This window comes from Rousettus aegyptiacus, unplaced genomic scaffold (genome assembly GCF_014176215.1).
Source record: "Rousettus aegyptiacus isolate mRouAeg1 unplaced genomic scaffold, mRouAeg1.p scaffold_m13_p_13, whole genome shotgun sequence".
NCBI classification, from domain to species: domain Eukaryota; kingdom Metazoa; phylum Chordata; class Mammalia; order Chiroptera; family Pteropodidae; genus Rousettus; species Rousettus aegyptiacus.
In genome coordinates this window covers 333,743-350,362 of record NW_023416288.1, presented here as the reverse complement: position 1 = coordinate 350,362, position 16,620 = coordinate 333,743, and the positions used below count along the sequence as shown (strand labels likewise).

The following is a 16,620-nucleotide window of genomic DNA, read 5'->3' as shown; positions in this document are numbered from 1 at the left end:
TGCTTTTTTTAAAAAAATTTTTTTTTTTTTACTCCATTTATTCTTTCTTCTACAGCCTTACATCAGTATATTAACTGGGACTACCATCATTCCTAACATAGACTCTAGTTGCCTCCTGAATCTTATCCTTGCTTTTTCTGAGCCATCGTCTTCATTGTCACCAGAGAACACAGATTTATACTTGTCATTTCTTTGCTTACAAACCTTTATTGGCTCCCTTTCATACCCAGGCTCTGAGTTTCTTAGTGCAGCATAACCAAACCTGTTTACCATCTGATCCCAATATCTCTTTCCATGCTCTCTCCATGAGAGCTACTCTCTACTCATCTTGTCCCTGAACATGTCATGCACTTCTATGACTTAGGCTTTCACACAGGCTATTCCCTTATATGGAACACAATGCTCCCTTCTCCATTTTACCTTTAGCTTTTGCCTTTTGTAAAGGTTTTCTTGTCTCCTCTAGGCAGACTTGGTTATTCCTCCTTTAGAAATATTATGATAGAGTAACAGGCTTTCTATTGCACTGAAATGTTGGTGTCAGCCTCCCCCTAATACTCTGAGCAATGTGACGGCAAGGACAAAAGAGAAGACTCATCTTTATGGTTCTTCCTCTGACTCCAGTAACTAGGCTGCTCATGTTTCCTGTGCCTAGAAGTCAATGGGTTGGTTCCAGCTGGTAATCCCCTGCGTATCTTCTGATCTTCATTACAACCAGACTCAAGTCCCACATGAAGGGCATAGTTCTGGGAATTCTAGTACCCACCAGAGGGTAGCATTTCTGACCCACTGAGCAGCCTCTTTCTTCTCTTCCCATTTTGCAGCACTGGGTTTCAGTCTAGGGTCCCTTTCTTTCCTGTAGGAAGCCTGGCCCAGTGCTGGAGACTGCCTTTACTATATCCATCTTGAGCCCTCTCCTTTAACTAGGAACCTGGCACTTCGTCTTCTACTCTGGGGTGGATCCCCCTTATGTCAGCCTCTTCCCATGGCTCTGCCACAACAGACAGATCCCCAATATTGAAAGTCTCATGGATTCTCCATTGCTTGGTCTTGACTAAACTCCTCAGAACTGGCCACACCAGATCATGGATGAATCTGGCTTGTTTCATGCCTCTACTCTAGTCTTGGAGTATGGAGTGACTCTTTTCAAGAAGCTGCTTTCTTGGCTAGTTTTCATAGCTAATGTAGCTTGTCATCTACCCAACTGTGATGAATTTGCTTGGGCATGATCTTCTACCCCACGAGGTTTTGACCAAGGATTGAAAATATATCACACTGTATTATCAAATGCCAAGCTTAGTACAGTGTATATAGTAAGCATTTTCTTTCTGAATCAATTGATATTAAATTGCAGAAACTGCTAACAAAATTATATGGAGAAATCTTTATATCAGAAAAACCTAAATCCCTCAATTTATATTCTGAAATTTAAGGGCATGTATTTGAACTGCTTTGGGTCAGCTTTTATCAGGCATGATGAGTTTCCAGAGTGGATGGCACAGTCATCAAAGGGAATTTCCAGGGAGTAAAACATTTAAGATGAGAACATAACAAATTTCTCTAGTGTTTAATAACTTAGAACAGCTATAATATTCTTTTTCATGCCTTAATAAGGCTCTGTGGTAATTTAAGTCAACAATTACTTCTTTTATCAATCACCATCTGCTTTTCTTCACAAAATGTAATTCCTTGCCCCCTCCCCCCATCTCTCAGAACTTCTTCCTACTCTTCTCTTAAATCTTCGCATTGTCTCTTCTTATTTTCTCTAAAACCAATCTTAATTGCCAAGAACAATGCAGGGATATTTTGTTCTGTTTTATTCATTCATTTTTTTCTGATTTATGCTTTAGTAGTCATTTTCAGGCAGCTGGATGCTAATCAGATATAAAATGTGCTAAACTAGAGGGGCTTGATTCTTAGAAACAAGAGACCCCCCCGCAACCCTGCCCCAATCTACTTCTAGGGGGACCAGGTGGGGGGATACTTCCTTTTTGCTTCTCAATGTTCTGTCAAGTCCCAGTTGACTCAGGATCATCCTAAGTGTCTCATACACCTTCTATTTGCTTGTGATTTAGCAAGTATAACCATTGCAGGAACTGCACATTTAAGTGGGTCAGGAATACATATGTTTTGGATTTTATTCTCCTACAAAGAAAGTTTATAGGATAAGAATGAAACTAAGGTGGAGTCCTAAACTTCATTCACCCGCTGATACATTAAAGTATCCATTTCAAATATCCTATGCAGTTTCAGCGCGTAAGTTTGTTGATTGCTTGGAAAAACTTATTTGGATTCCTACAAGCTCATAGAGAATAAATACCCTATAAAAGAATGATGATTGTAAACTAAGCCAAAACTAGATAGTCATTATTACACAACTTTGACAAATTAGGAAATAGATTCAGCAAATGCTCCCCAAACAGTAATTTTATAGACTTTTAAGCTCTTTCAGAAGTGTTTTTCAAAGGTTCTCACTTGTTATTTATTATTTTTTTAAAAATTAGTTTCAAGTATACAGGCCAAAGGTTTTCATTTGTTATTTAATTGTGTTTTTTTATGGCTAAATATTAATCAATGCCACTCTTGTTCTTAATTTTGCTCCATGCAGGCCAGATTAATCTGTTCACTTCTGACGTATGGGAAAGCAAACTCCTAGACTAATGGAATCATATCTTTTCATTTCGAAACTGAGCACAGAGGAATCTTGCAGTCAGTATCTGCTGACCTTACTCATTTAATTTCTTTTTACAAACCAAGAACTTCCACAAAGCACCACATGGCAGGAAACCAAAGAACAGTATTTGGTATTTAGGTAGAAACTTCAGCAGTGATTTTAAGCAAAATGGAGGGATTTTGTAGCTTGTTCGTTTGATTGGTTTTATGATCTGCTTTAGTAATTTAATACTATTTTTTCCTATAGTCTTTAGAATTATCGTGCAAAATCTAAAACCCCAGATATTAAATATTTATGTATATTTTAAAGTTATCTTGAACATTAGAATTCCATAAAAAGTATTCTTCTTTTAAATATATAAATTTAAAAGGCTTGCTGCATTCTTGAGTGATTTTATTATATCTTAAGGGTTTTTGCCCTGATATATGTCTCTCCAGTTTCCTAATGAAAATTAAAGTAACGACATCATTCAAATTTCAGAAACTTGCCTTCAAATAACCATGTATAGGTGACTATGGGCTATTTTCCTATAAATGGATGCCATATTCTTAGGATATCTGTCTTCATCTCAAAATGGCTTAACTATTTACTTCTTAGGATTAAGATTAGGGTTAAAAGTATTCTCAGAAAGAAGATATTTTCAAGAAAAATAACTTGCCCATTAAACTAAAAGCTTAGTCTAGCATTTAATCAGAAGCAGTCTCTTGGTATAACTCTTCTTAAACCAAGATCTTGGCATCTCTTGTTTTCTTTTCCAAAAAGAAAATAGCTGTATTGCTTTTCCTCAATGAATAAACAAACAAACTAAAACAGCTAATTTACCCCAAATTGGACATTATAAAGAAGCATGAAGAAGAAAATAAAAATCACCTGAAAGTCAAATCTTTCAGTGAACATCTTTTGGATTTCTCTACTCTCTCACTCTCTTCTTCTTGCTTGCTCGGTCATCTCCCAGAAATGGAAGTAGGGAAGGCTGAAGGACAGGTGTGGGTCCCAAACTCAGCAGGGTGGAAGCCCAGCTCTACTTCTCGAGTCACAAAACTTTAAAACTGGTAAAGTCCATTAGGTATAATTTACATACCATAAAATCCACTTATTTTAAGTATACAATTCATTGCATTTAGTTAAACTCAAGTTAAATGTGGGAGAAGTGAATACCTTATACCCCTAGGACAGGGTATTTCCTTGATACAGCCAGTCTTATCTCAACCAGAATAGCTTGATGAGCCTTGTCCAGCAGTGGGCCCCACTTGCCTTTCCTTCTTGGTTGCCCACCTAATGGCAGGGCTGAGAAAGCAGCACCTATATAGACTTGCCCAGACTCAACGAGATTACACGAGGGTTAAGAAGTCTTCACTGGGCAGCAGGAGACTTGCAAGTCCTGACAGAATGTGTGGAGGATTACTAAGCCTCCGAAGACATTGAGATAGCTAATCAGCCTTTAATAAGATTTGGTGAACCTGAATGGTCTAAGGTCTCAGTGCTTAATGGAGCTGACACAAGCTGCCAAAGCTCTGAAAGGACAGATGGGTGTGGGCCTGCCTACTAATTCTTCAGGCAGTTAGGAAGCTGCAAAACCCACCCTGACAGAACTGTCATCAACCGCCCTGTGTTACCTCAGAGTGACCCCAGGCAGAGAGCCCATTGGTACCTGCAGAGAACTCTGGTAGATTTATCCTTCAGTTTCTTTTACAGCCAACTTTTCCAGTTCCTTTCCCTATGGAGGAAGATGGGAAAATCCATGCAGCCTACAGTGACCTAGGCCTGAGGTAATCTTGGCATCTCCTACATCAGAATCTGCCTCAGAGTGTTCTAGTTACCAGGCTGAGGTAGACGATATCACAGGGCATTTAAGAGAGCCCAGTGACTCAAATCCTCCATGAGTTTTTGTAATTTCTATCAGACTTTTTAAATGCATTTCAACACTTATAGGAAAATCTTAAAATGTACCAAGTTTTAAGTTGTTGATAATGTGCAAAAGCTGTGTTGTTTCTAGCATATTTTAAGTTTTAGCGAGTCAGAGAAATGGAAGTATTTCGTAAAATAATTAGACATACTAAATCATTTCATTCCCAAGTCAAACCTGTGAGGTAGGTACTAAGTTATTTTCATTTTACACATGAGGAAACTAAAGCACAAAGAAGCTAAGTTACTTGCCCATGTTTACACAGATATTAACATTTCCTTTAATTCTCCTGAAATAAACTGAAATAACAAAGAAGTGGAAGTAATAAAGACCAGGTTATTGGGGCCTATCACACATAACCAATCCTCTCAGAGTCCTTCCTTCCAATCACACTGAACCGTGCCAGGAACAATTGTGAAAATCTTTGAAATGAGAAAAAAAAATGACTGGTGTCCTATGAAGTGTAGTACATCCTCCTTGGTTATCGGTCTTTCATAGTCTTTGAGCTATTTTACACTCTGTAAGTCTTAGAATACTGATAGCAATGCAAATAATTCTTGACCATAGAAATGCAAACTGTGTCCTGTGGAGACACAACTGATAATTGCTTGATAGATATTGACCAACTGATTTCAGCATTTCTGATGGCTTGAATATTTGTGTTTAAAAATTTTTTTTCTTCAGGGAGGAAAAGAAAATAGTATAGGTGATAGAGGCTGTGTTCATCCCTCTTGTGACCACATAAAAGTTGTGACAGAAACATGGAGCAAACAGCAAACAGTCACTTGGGATCTAGATGAACAGAAGCATTACAACAAGGGAGAGAAATAAAAAATAACCCTGCAACAGTAGAAGGTAGGAGGGGAAAGATGGGAGGCTGCCTGTCCTGAGCAACTGAGTGGGACAGAAGTTGTGACAGTGGCGGCAGCAGACACTTCTTAAAGGGGCGGTGTCCATGAGAGGACTTTCGCGGTAACAGACCTGCTCGCTCTGAGCCCCAGTGTTATTAGAGAGTGAGGTTCCCCTCTTGAGCATTGTCCAGGCTCTTGATGTCTTGAACAAAGAATTGAGCAAGACACCAAAGTACAGCAGAAAATAACTTTATTAGAAGCAATAGTACACTTCCAGACCTAGAAGCGGGCCATATTGATCGTTTATGTGTTGTCTACAGTGCCCTGTCTATACTACAATGACAAAAGGAGTTGTAAAAGAAAACATATCACCTGCAAACCCCAAAATATTTGCTATCTGTCCCTTTTCTGAGAAGGTCTGTTAACCCATTGCTATGGTTGGAATGTTTGGATTATCCCCAAATTCATATGTTAAAATCCTAATCCTAAAGATGATGGTATTAGGAAGTAGGGCTTTTGGAAAAAAGTGTTTAGGACATGAGGTTGGAACCTTCATGAATAAGATTAGTGCATGTATAAATGTGACCCCACAGAGATCCCTGACCCTTTCACCACATGAGGACACAGCAGGAAGTCAGTAGACTGTAGATGAGAAAAGGTTTCATCAGAACCCAACCATGCTGGCACCCTGATCCTGGACTTCCAGCCTCCAGCATTGTGAAAAATTTCTGTTGTTTATAAGCCACCCAGTCTATAGTTCTTTCGTATAACAATCTCAATGAACTAAGACACCCATAATCTACTTAGTGCCATTGATATCTCAGCATCTCTTCCAAGACACTTCCGAACGCTACATTCTCGGCTGGGTTCTTCTATTGGGTGCATATAACACCCTGTGTGAGTGCTTGTTGTAGCAGTTGCTATCTGCAATGTGATTGTTGACTCTCCTTATGCCTTTGTACCTAGTCTGGAAACCCTTGAGGCCATGGACTATGTCTAGTTCACTCTTGCATTCCCAGTTCCTAAGATAGTGCCTGGCGTATAAAGGGCACTCGAAATTTATTGAATGAATGATTCTTTTATCTTGATTGAGTAACAATGGTATTTGAATATCACAACATTCGGAATAAGTAACAATTGACTATCGATCTATTTTTATTTTTTTAATTGTGGGGGTTAAAGCCAAAAACACAAACCAACCTACCTTTTAAAATAAAATGACAGAAATCATTATTTCTTTTAATCCCTGAAATGAAATGACATAACAAGGACACAGTGAAGATAGAGAAGTATGAAAACCAGCTTGTCATGGCCTAATATGGTGACTGAGCTCTGTAAAAGTGGAATGTGTCCTGATGAGCACAAATTTAAAAGTTTTTGGTGGATTGGCCAGCCTTAACTGACCTCCCAATTTGGGCAGGGCTAAGCAGGTGGCACACTTTCTGGGAGTACTTTTCTCCTAGTTTCTCCATGTACCTATTTTTCCTGGAATAGATCCTTCTCTAACACCTTAAGAGGAAGCATGGCCCTGCCAATACTTTGATCTTGGACTTCTAGCCGCCAGAACAGTAAGACCATAAATTTATGTTGTTCAAGCCACTCACTCTGTATTACTTTGTTCTGGCAGCCCTAGCAAACTAATACATTATGGTATTGCACTTTTCATCCTTTTTCTCCCTAATCATAATATTGGAATTGGGAGTTTATTATTACTTAGAGTCATTGCTTTTTGGGTTTGTTGATCTTGCTGCTTTTCCAAATTCAATGCCCTCCATATTACCACAAATTACCACAAATTTAGTGGCTTAACACAAATTTATTATCTTACAGTTATGACCTAGGAGGTCAGGAGTTCAGCATCAGTCTCATTAGGCTAAAGTCAAGGTGTCAGCAGGTTTCTTCTTGAGAGGCTCTGAGGGGAGAATTCATTTTCTTGCCTTTGTCGGCTTCCAGAGGCTGCCTGCATTCTGCTGCTCCTTCCTTGTTCCACTTGAATCGCTTGCTTCTGTCATCACAGCTCCTATTCTTCACTCTAACACTTCTGCCTCCCTCTTATAAGAACCCTGTAATTATATTGGGTACACCCAAATAATCCAGGATAATCAGCCCATTTTAAGATCCTCAAGTCAATCACATTTGCAAAGTACATTTTTGCTATGTAACATAGCATATTCACAGGCTCCAGGGACTAGGACGTGGACGTCTCTGAGGAGTCATTATTCTGATTACCATACCTCTTTCCATCCTCATCCTTTCAAAATTCCATTTATCTTGTAAGGTCCTCTCCTGGGATTCCTTTAACTCAGTCCACAGTGACATATGTCTTTGTAATTATAGTTTATACACTATCAAAACATCTGGTCCTAGGTTCCTCATTATTGAGCATGAGGTCACCTAGTTTCTCTAATTGCTCTGAAGGTGCCTTGAGTACAGAGGCTATTGTTTACACTTGTTTGGCTCTCCTGAAACACTGGCCATGCACCTGAAGATGTAAAAATTGCTGATGGAAGACTCCATTCTTACATGGAGTAACTAGATCCAGAGCAGCAAACCCAGACCTCCAAATCTGCCTTCTTCTTCCTTTCTTTGAGCAGAACAGAGAGCTGAGATCTCCAAACCATTGTCTGCCCATGAGCTTGCTCCCATAACTGCAGCTGGTAAGCAGTTAGGCATGAGTTTCTTATTCTTGTGGTGTCCTTCCTATCTCTATGGAAAAAAATAATCAGGACATACCCCTGACAGTCATGAACAAGTCTCAACAATATTTTAGGGATTGTAGCAAGTACTTACAAGTGTGGGGAAAGTGAAGGAAGCTCTGGTTCTGCCTTCCAGAGCATCTGGCAGCCTCACAATCAGCAGAGCGGAATGATTCTTGAAAACTGGCTGTCTGAAAGTTGTGCTTTATATGTTAAAATATGAAGAATAAGAAGTGGTTCTTTTCTTACATAAATGTGGGTCCATACCTGAGTAGAAGGCCATGTCTTTCCCTTTCATAGCTTTTAGATTGAGAGAACCTACTGACCTTTAAAAATATACAGCAGAATTTTTCTTTTAAATATTAGTCTTTCACAATAGGGCAGACCTTCATGTACAGGCCTACTCTCCTCCCACTTTGAACATCAGACTTTTTTTTTTAAGTAGTTAAGGTTTAGGAGAAATAATTTCACAAGGGAAGGGGCTCGTATTTTGGAGTCAGACACTCAAATTCGCATGCGAGCGCTCTTCCATGGCTGTGGTCTGTGTGATCTTTGGAAAGAAAATGGTGCCACCCCACAAGATTGACGAGAATGTGAAATGAGAATGATGTGTATACAGTGCTTTGTATAGTGCCTGGCATTTAATAGGCACTAAAGATGCGTTAGTTCTTTTATTCTTCATCCTCATTTTAACATAACAAGTTCTTTCTAACTAAAGAGGATTAGATGCTGAAAATACATACAAAGTAGGAAAACACCACAAAGATTGTATGCATTTGGAAGACAGAATGTGAAAGAATATAAGGCAATTTGCAAAGCATCTGTCTTAGTCTGCTCAGGCTGTCATAACAAAATACCATAGAATGGGTAGCTTAAACAACAGAAATTTATTTTCTCAGAGTCCTGGAGACTGGAACTTTCAGATCAAGGAGCCAGCCAGTATGGTTCCTGGTAAGATATTGCTTCCTGGATTATAAATGGCCACCTTCGCTCTGCAACCTCACATGGGGGGTGGGGAGAGGGGTGAAGAGGGCAGAAAAAATAGATGAGTGAGCAAGCTCTCTGGTGTCTCTTCTTATAAAGACATTAATCCCATTGCATCAGAGTGTCACCCTAAAGACATAATTTAACCTTAATTACCTCCATAAAGACCCTATCTCCAAATACAGTCACATTGCAGGTTGGAACTTCAATGTAAAAGTTTTGGGAGGACACATTCAGTTCACAATGAATTACATGATCATGTTTATACTTGCATTTGCTTTCATTTCAGATTTTACCCTGGAGATTTTAAATTGTGTTAAGACCTATACAATAGCTTCCTTCCCTATCTCTTTCTAGATTTGGCCAATGAAGGAAGCCAGAAGGCTGTAGCAGCATCACTCATGCTTTGTCATTCTCCCACAATACTGGAGGTGGGTGGATCTTCTCGAAGGTCCCCAGATTCACCTGCTCTACGAGTGTTCCCATGGAGCAGGTGCATGTGGGGATCTTGGAGAATTACAAATGAAATGAGACTTCTAATGTTACCTCCGTTACTTCACATACTATGATTCAGCCCTGGCCAGTTTGGAGAGAGATGCAGAGTGAGAGAGACAACAAACCTTGAATTTCATATCTCTTTCCCTGCAAAGACTCTGTCATCTCTTTACATCTCATACCCTCTTGTTCTTCCTTCCTAGTCAGTTGCTGATTGAGAGCATCAACATGCCAGTTGCTGCTGCTTTTATTTCTATTGATTATTTTGATATCTCTGTATCTTTACTCAATGCATCAGTGCTTTATTCTGAAATGCATTTGATCACCATGTTGTTGTAAAATGCTGCTCCATGCCTGTTTTTTTGTACATGATATCCAGCAGCTGTTGTATAAAATTATGTCTTTTCTTTTTTAAAGGATTATAACTTTTTCTTTTAGCCAGAGAAGACAGAAAAGAACAGGGCCAAAGGGAAAGCCACAAACAGGAGGGATGAAAATGGGTGATGCTGCTAAGGCAAAAACATTGAGGTTTGCTTTGGCGATCTCAGGAAGGTGGTTTGTCACTTTCACTACTAACGTCCACTGAATGCAAAGCAGCATTCTTGGCCACGAGCTCTATTGTCTGGGAGAAGGGAAAAAGGAAAATATTAATCACTTGAAAGGTGAAAGATTCCCAAGTTAACTGAGGATCAGTCCTCACACACCTGGAGACCTGGAGTCCTCGTGTGGCCAGAGTTAAACAAGTTTGCAAGGCTTCCTGAGGCTTTGCGGGCCAAAGTGGGAATGTAAAGGTTCCATTCTGCAAAGGTGGCTATGACTCTTCAGGTAAATGGAGGTGTCTGTTCAGGTGGCACTACAGAGGTCAGATGCACATTAACAGGATGATGGAAATGTAAAAGAATTTTTTAAAAAATGCTGAAGTATGTAGACCTATGGTTGTATGCTCACCCCAGAGATGCTTATACAAAGAATCTGGGAATGGTAGCATTCACTCATTCTTTTCTTAATTCACTTAACCAACATTTATTGACTATCAAAGGTGTCTGGCACACAGTAGGGACTCAGAATATGTTTGTGAATGAATAGGAGAATGTGTCAGTCCTAGACATTTTATTCTAGGTGTGATGGACATGGTAGTGAATGTAAGAGCCAAGCCCTTGCCTTCCTAGAACTCTAGTTGGGGAATGCAGGCACTCAGCAAGTAGCCAAGGAAAGCTAAGGAAGATGAACTGGATCACACGGCTATTGTCAATGCACGAGGCAAAGCTCTGGACTAAAGGCAGAGGGAAAGAATTTTCTCAAAGGTGAGGAGGACTGGAGACCTCCTCCACCTATAACTGCTGAGTTGGTGGGTCTTGCTTGGACTATGTGTCCTAACTCAGACAAGTGAAATAGCCTTGCAGTGGGAAACCAGTGGCACGATGGACAGGAAATGCAGTGGAGGCCTATTGTTTGTGTCACCATTTCACTCTCTGCTGTCACTCTTTGTCTCATGACCTGATGGGATATTGTGGGTCTAATCTGTACTGCAATGTTGCTAAAAAAATTAATGGACAAATATAAATCCCCTGAATATCTGGTACCAACACCTCCTAAAAACCCTGAGGAGGTGCACCAGCTCCTCGGTAAATGCAAACCCAAAGCAAGCTTTCTGAGCATTGCTCCGTATCACGGATACCAACATGCCAAGGCTCTGGCATTGCACTCCAGAGGCCCAGCAGCTTCCCCAAAAGACTCTGTGCATATTGCACTAGTGACGGGAGACTCCAATTGGGGGAGGTATATTGGGACTTCATGGAAAGTAAAGCAGTTGTCTGTGAAGATGGCTCACAGGGATATCACCTACAATTTTTCCAGTAGCATGTGAGGTTAAGGTAATAGCAGAAAACTAGGACGTAGTAACTGAGATCAGAAACCCTACCTTAACCAAAACTACAAAATTTCCCTAGATTACTTACAGTAGGAAGGAGAGAAGGGAGCTGATTGGCTCTTGCAGGTTTTTGGACAAGGCTCAGAATTGTTATTCACAGCTGCCGAAATGTGTCAGTTGGTTAATATCTCTAAAGATCCTAAAATCCACAACCTTTTCAAAGACTCATCTGGATTATACGTCCTTCCTCCAAGAACCATAAAGCCTGAGCCCCCTCAGCTGAATAGGTCAGAACCAAGAAACATGCCCAGGAGGTGTCCCTGTCACCAAGGGAAAGCTGACAGGATTAGCAAGGCCTCTGGTGAGGAGGAAGAGAGAGAAAGGAAGGCAAAGGCCCCTCGAGCCACTGATATTCATACTGGGGTCCTCCTTCTCCTCAGTTGGCTATTTATTGCCTGGTGCTGTGGCCATGATTCCATTAGGGTGATCAGTGCTGAGGTTCACTATGAATGGAAAGTATTAGATGAGGCCTGTCTCCTGCTTTGCAAAATTGGCATGTTCTGATGGGTTTATCATTCCCATGACCCTATCTTTATTCCCAGAAGAGGCCCCATTTGACCCTGAATCCAGAGAATTCTTTTTCCAGGGAGCACCCCTTAATTACATTGTGGTGCTACTGCATTTTATTGGGATGGGGAAGCCATCCAAAGAGTACGGAGGTTGCTGACGTGACTGCTACACATGAAAAAGATTCCCACCCTGATGCTCATATATTTCAGACTCATGCCCCTCTGCTCCTGCTGTCCCAGAAGAGTCTAAGCTTGAACAAATTTCCCTCAATGGAAAGGGCTCCCCACTGCCTTCCCAATAAATTCTGCCCCCATGAAAATGCACAGGCAAATCTCTGTTGGGAGTTATTACAATTCAGGCTTCCTCACCACTTAATCTCTGGACAGCTAGACTCTAAACTCTAGGCCCTGACTCCAGCTGTTTCCTAGCTACAGCCATTTTCTGCCATCTATCCTCTTACTACATAGCTTCCCTCTAAACCCTCTGGCCTGGTCAGTCCCCACTACTCCCTCTACCCCTTTTCCTGACCTCCAGGACTGGCAGCCACCTAAAGCCCCTACCCTAGGAAGTTGGCAGCTCCCTGAGCTTGTCCCACCTCCGAAGGACAGTCACCCCTGTACTACTCTGGTGGCCCATTGGAACAATAAAGATGCACAATCTTTTTTAGTCCTAGCAGACACCAGGATCCAAATCTCTTCTACCTAAAGGGCATTGCTGGTAAAACAATCAAAGGTCACAAACCCATTTGGACGTAATTGTTGGGACCATTTACCTCAAACAGCTTTCTCTGGTGGTGTCCCCTTTCCCTCGCCTCTTTCTTTTCTTATTATAAACATAGATGATCTGAGAGGGTGCCATGCCACTTGGATCAAGCCCAAGTTCTTGGTCTTCCTGGTGGGACTTGCCAAATGGACATTGGTGAGTCTTCCTCCTGAGGTCAGGATGGTAAACACTCCCCAGTATTGACTTAAACAGGGTGCTGAAAGCTTAACCCCTGTCATACCTGAGATGAGAGTCATCAAGCCCACAACCTTCCCTTTCAATAGTCTACTTGTCTGGTCCTTAAGCCAGACACTAATAAATGGTACCTCATCAGTGAGTACTGAAACTTCAGTACTCAGGTTCCCTCGATTAAGGTTTTAATCCTAATATTATTGAATTGATTGAGGACATACAATGGGCCTGAGGGGTGTCCTTCCAGGCTATCGACCTAGCTAGTATGTTCTGATTTGTTCTTATTACAGAGGAATTCCTGTCCCAACTTGTATTCACCTTGGAAGGGAGGGGGTGTCAGTCTACATTTTTGAGGTTCCTAATGGGGTATTTGAATAGTCCTGCAATTGCACGTAACCTCTGCTGCCAGGATTTAAATACCTTAAAATCCATAAGTGCCATTTTTGGCATTATATCAATGACATTAATGTGAGGTATCCCTCTGAGGAAGTGGTATGGACAGATGTGCCCATCCTCACAAACCACCTACACCAACACGGCTGTGCTGTCGCCCTTCGTGAGATCCAAGGCCCAGCCTCCTGTGTCAAGGTTCTGGGCATCATCTGGTTCTCTTAGGGCTAAGAAATTCCAACAATCAAACATCGATTACATTACACCACCCATGACACTCAGGCACAATACCTACTAGGTCTTTTCATGTTCTCTCACTAATTTTTTTCCCCATATATGCAACCACATGCAGGTCTGTCATCTTCCACTGGGATAAAGCCCTAAAGGGGGCTTTAGAAACTGCCCAGCAAGCAGCCCAACGCACCTTACCTCTTGTTCTCTGGCTTCACATTCTGAGTCCTTGGCCACACCTGACTATACCTCCTGGAGTCTGTGGATCAAACATGAGTTTCTCTGGCTTCCTGTGAGAGTTTGGACTAAGTTTCTACTCCCAGCAGCAGCCTGAGACACTCCCTTAGAGAACCGGCTTTTGGTATCCTTTTAGGCTCTTATAGAAACTGAGGCCCTAACTGGTCCTCACCTGGTATTACTACTCTATACCCAAGTTCCTATAAAGCCCTGGGTTAGAGATGCCTCTTTGATAAAATGGTAATGTTAGTTTCAGGAGAGGGCTAACCCTGATGTCAAAGACCTTTCCAAATGAGAGGAAGATGTGGCTTCCGTGTTCAGCCCCTTGCCCAAGAGCCTTGAGGGTGATAGAAGTGCTCCCTGCTTCCTCCCCCTCTGGCTACTTAGTGAGGCCCTTGGGCCCAACTACCTGAAATGGACAGGGGTCAGTGTTCTTCACTGATGGCCACACCACCACTATATGCAATTTAGCGTGCTGGAGAGCAGCAGCATCCTACCCGCCCCAGGCACTCCCAGCTCAGCCCAAGGTGGAATGTAGCCATTCACCCAGCCCTCAAGGAGGCCATAAAAAGAGACCTTTTCCAGATCTTCATTTTCAGACTTCTGAGTCATTGCTAGGCCTTGAGTTTTGCTCCAACCAATGGCTAGGGACAATTTCCTCATATAAGGCAAGCCCATCTGGCGCACCCAGATAGGAGGGAATTAGCACCTTTCTGCTCACACTAACTGCTTCATACCAGAAGCTATTTTCAATAATATCTCAGATTCCCCAACTAAGCCTGCCACACTCTGCCTGGTACAAAAGACTCAGAGTACAGATCTTTCCCACCAACTTGAAAAAAATGAGCCCACACAACCTCACGTCATCAGGGAAATTCATGCTCTAACAACTTGGGCTCAAGCCAGGGGAATCCCTCTCTCCTGCAGCCAAGGTTATGATAGATAAATGCATTCTCTGCTCTTAAACCAAACAACGGAGGCTATCCAAATGTGGACATATACCCCCGGGAGGCCAATCACACTCCCGCTGGTAGAGTAATTTCATCGACCAATTGCCCTCTTTGCTGTGGCTTCTAGATATGACATCACCATCATCAATACTTACATGGGACTCCTCTTGGTGACTCCTTCCCGAAATTCATCTTTAAAAGAGGTCATCTCTTTCCTTACTAAATTTCTTGCTCCCTTTGGATCAACAGACGTTATTGACTCTGACAGGGTCACCTACTTTACCTCTCAGGAGACTTAAGAACGGGCTCTCCAACCTAATATTCTTTGGAACGCCCATCGAGATAAATGTTCCCAAGGGATTGGCTACATTGAGCATCCTAATGACTGTCTTAAAGAGACACTCCTTCAATCACTTTCAGGCAAGTGGTCCTGAAATGGATCGAACTCTTGTCACAGGCATTTCTAGCTAATACCATCAATATTGATAGGCCTAGACCAGCACAGAATGCATTTATTACTGCAAATGAAGTTTTATTGGAACACGGCCATATCCATTTGTTTAAGTACCTTACACATTGTAAATCTTGAGTCCGTTGCTATTTCTGCTCTAAAGCAGCAGAGCTGAGTACTTGCAACAAAGACCATATGGCCTGCAAAGACTCAAATCTGGTCTTTTAAAGAAAAGGTCTGCCAACCCTGCTCTGTTGTGTGGTGTTGGTTTGAAGAGGGGCAAGAGGGGCTGGCAATATAGTTGGGGGTTTGGAGATAAAGAAGTGTAGATACACTCAACACATATTTTGGAAAAAAACCCCTAAAAATTGCTTTGACTTTGTTAGGGTGGGGAGGAAAAACTGACTCCTAACAAAAGGAGTTTTACCTTGAGCTAACAGTAGTACCATTTACTGAGATTTAATGCAGTGGAGAAGAATCAGTTATAGAGTATAAAACAACCGAAGATTAACATTTTGAACAGGTTAATTCTGAGATGTCAATTAGACCTCATTAGGATGGAGAATTGAAAGCAAGGAAATGTAATGCTGTTTAGGCCCAAGAAAGTAAAACTGAGAGAGAGAGAGAGTAAGTAAGAGAGTTAAAAGCCTGAGAGAGAAAAATAAAAAAGAAAGGATGGCAGAAAGTGCCAAGCTGGAGAAAGCAACAAGCTAGGGTTTCAGATAAGCCCCAAAGGTGGCCTTGTCATACAGGGATGTGTGTTAGGAAGGTGTGGGTGTGGACTGGCACCGACAAACATACTCAGATGCCTGACAGAGAGCTGCAGACCCTGGGATGGGGGTGGGGGATGAGGAGAGAGGTGGCTTTTGGCAGACCTTTCTCCAGAAGGCAGGCCTGGGTCCTAATCTCTTGCAAGGACAAATGCCTCCTACCCTATGTTCCCTGCTCTGGTCCCCTCTTTGGGCGGGCAGAACAGAAAAAAAGAACCAAGAGAAGCATTATTCACAGTGGCCAGGACATGGAAGCAACCGAAGTGTCCTGCGATAGATGACTGGATAAAGAAATTGTGGTACATATATACAATGGAATATTACTCAACCATAAAAAGAGATGAAATACTGCCATTTGCAAAGCATGGATGGACCTTGAGATAAGCATGCTAGAAGCCAGACAGAAAAAGTTGAAAATCACATGATATCACTTATATGTGCGATATAAACCTAAAAGCAACAAATGAACAAGACAGAGACTCATAGACATGGACAATAGACTAGCGGTTACCAGAGGGTAGAGTGTAGGAGGGACGGGGGAGGTAGATGAGGTAAAAGGGGTCAAATATGTGGTGACAGAAAGAAATCTAACTA

The 16,620-nt window shown here is 41.6% G+C and overlaps 1 protein-coding gene across 9 annotated transcripts in view; it reads right to left on the bottom strand.

Moving 5' to 3' along the window:
• The window catches only part of LAMB4 (laminin subunit beta 4), a 111,738-nt gene extending 95,422 nt beyond the window's left edge, over nucleotides 1–16,316 (bottom strand). For 7 of the 9 annotated variants that reach the window (XM_016126961.2, XM_016126960.2, XM_016126964.2 and 4 more), the window contains exon 1: nucleotides 14,961–16,316. The gene's annotated coding sequence lies outside the window, so the exon portion shown is untranslated. Of the gene's footprint in view, nucleotides 1–3,541; nucleotides 3,623–6,632; nucleotides 7,492–14,960 lie in introns of those variants that run through there. The other 2 variants (XM_036230271.1, XM_016126963.2) reach the window with 2 other exon arrangements.
• Nucleotides 16,317–16,620: the final 304 nt, after the last annotated feature.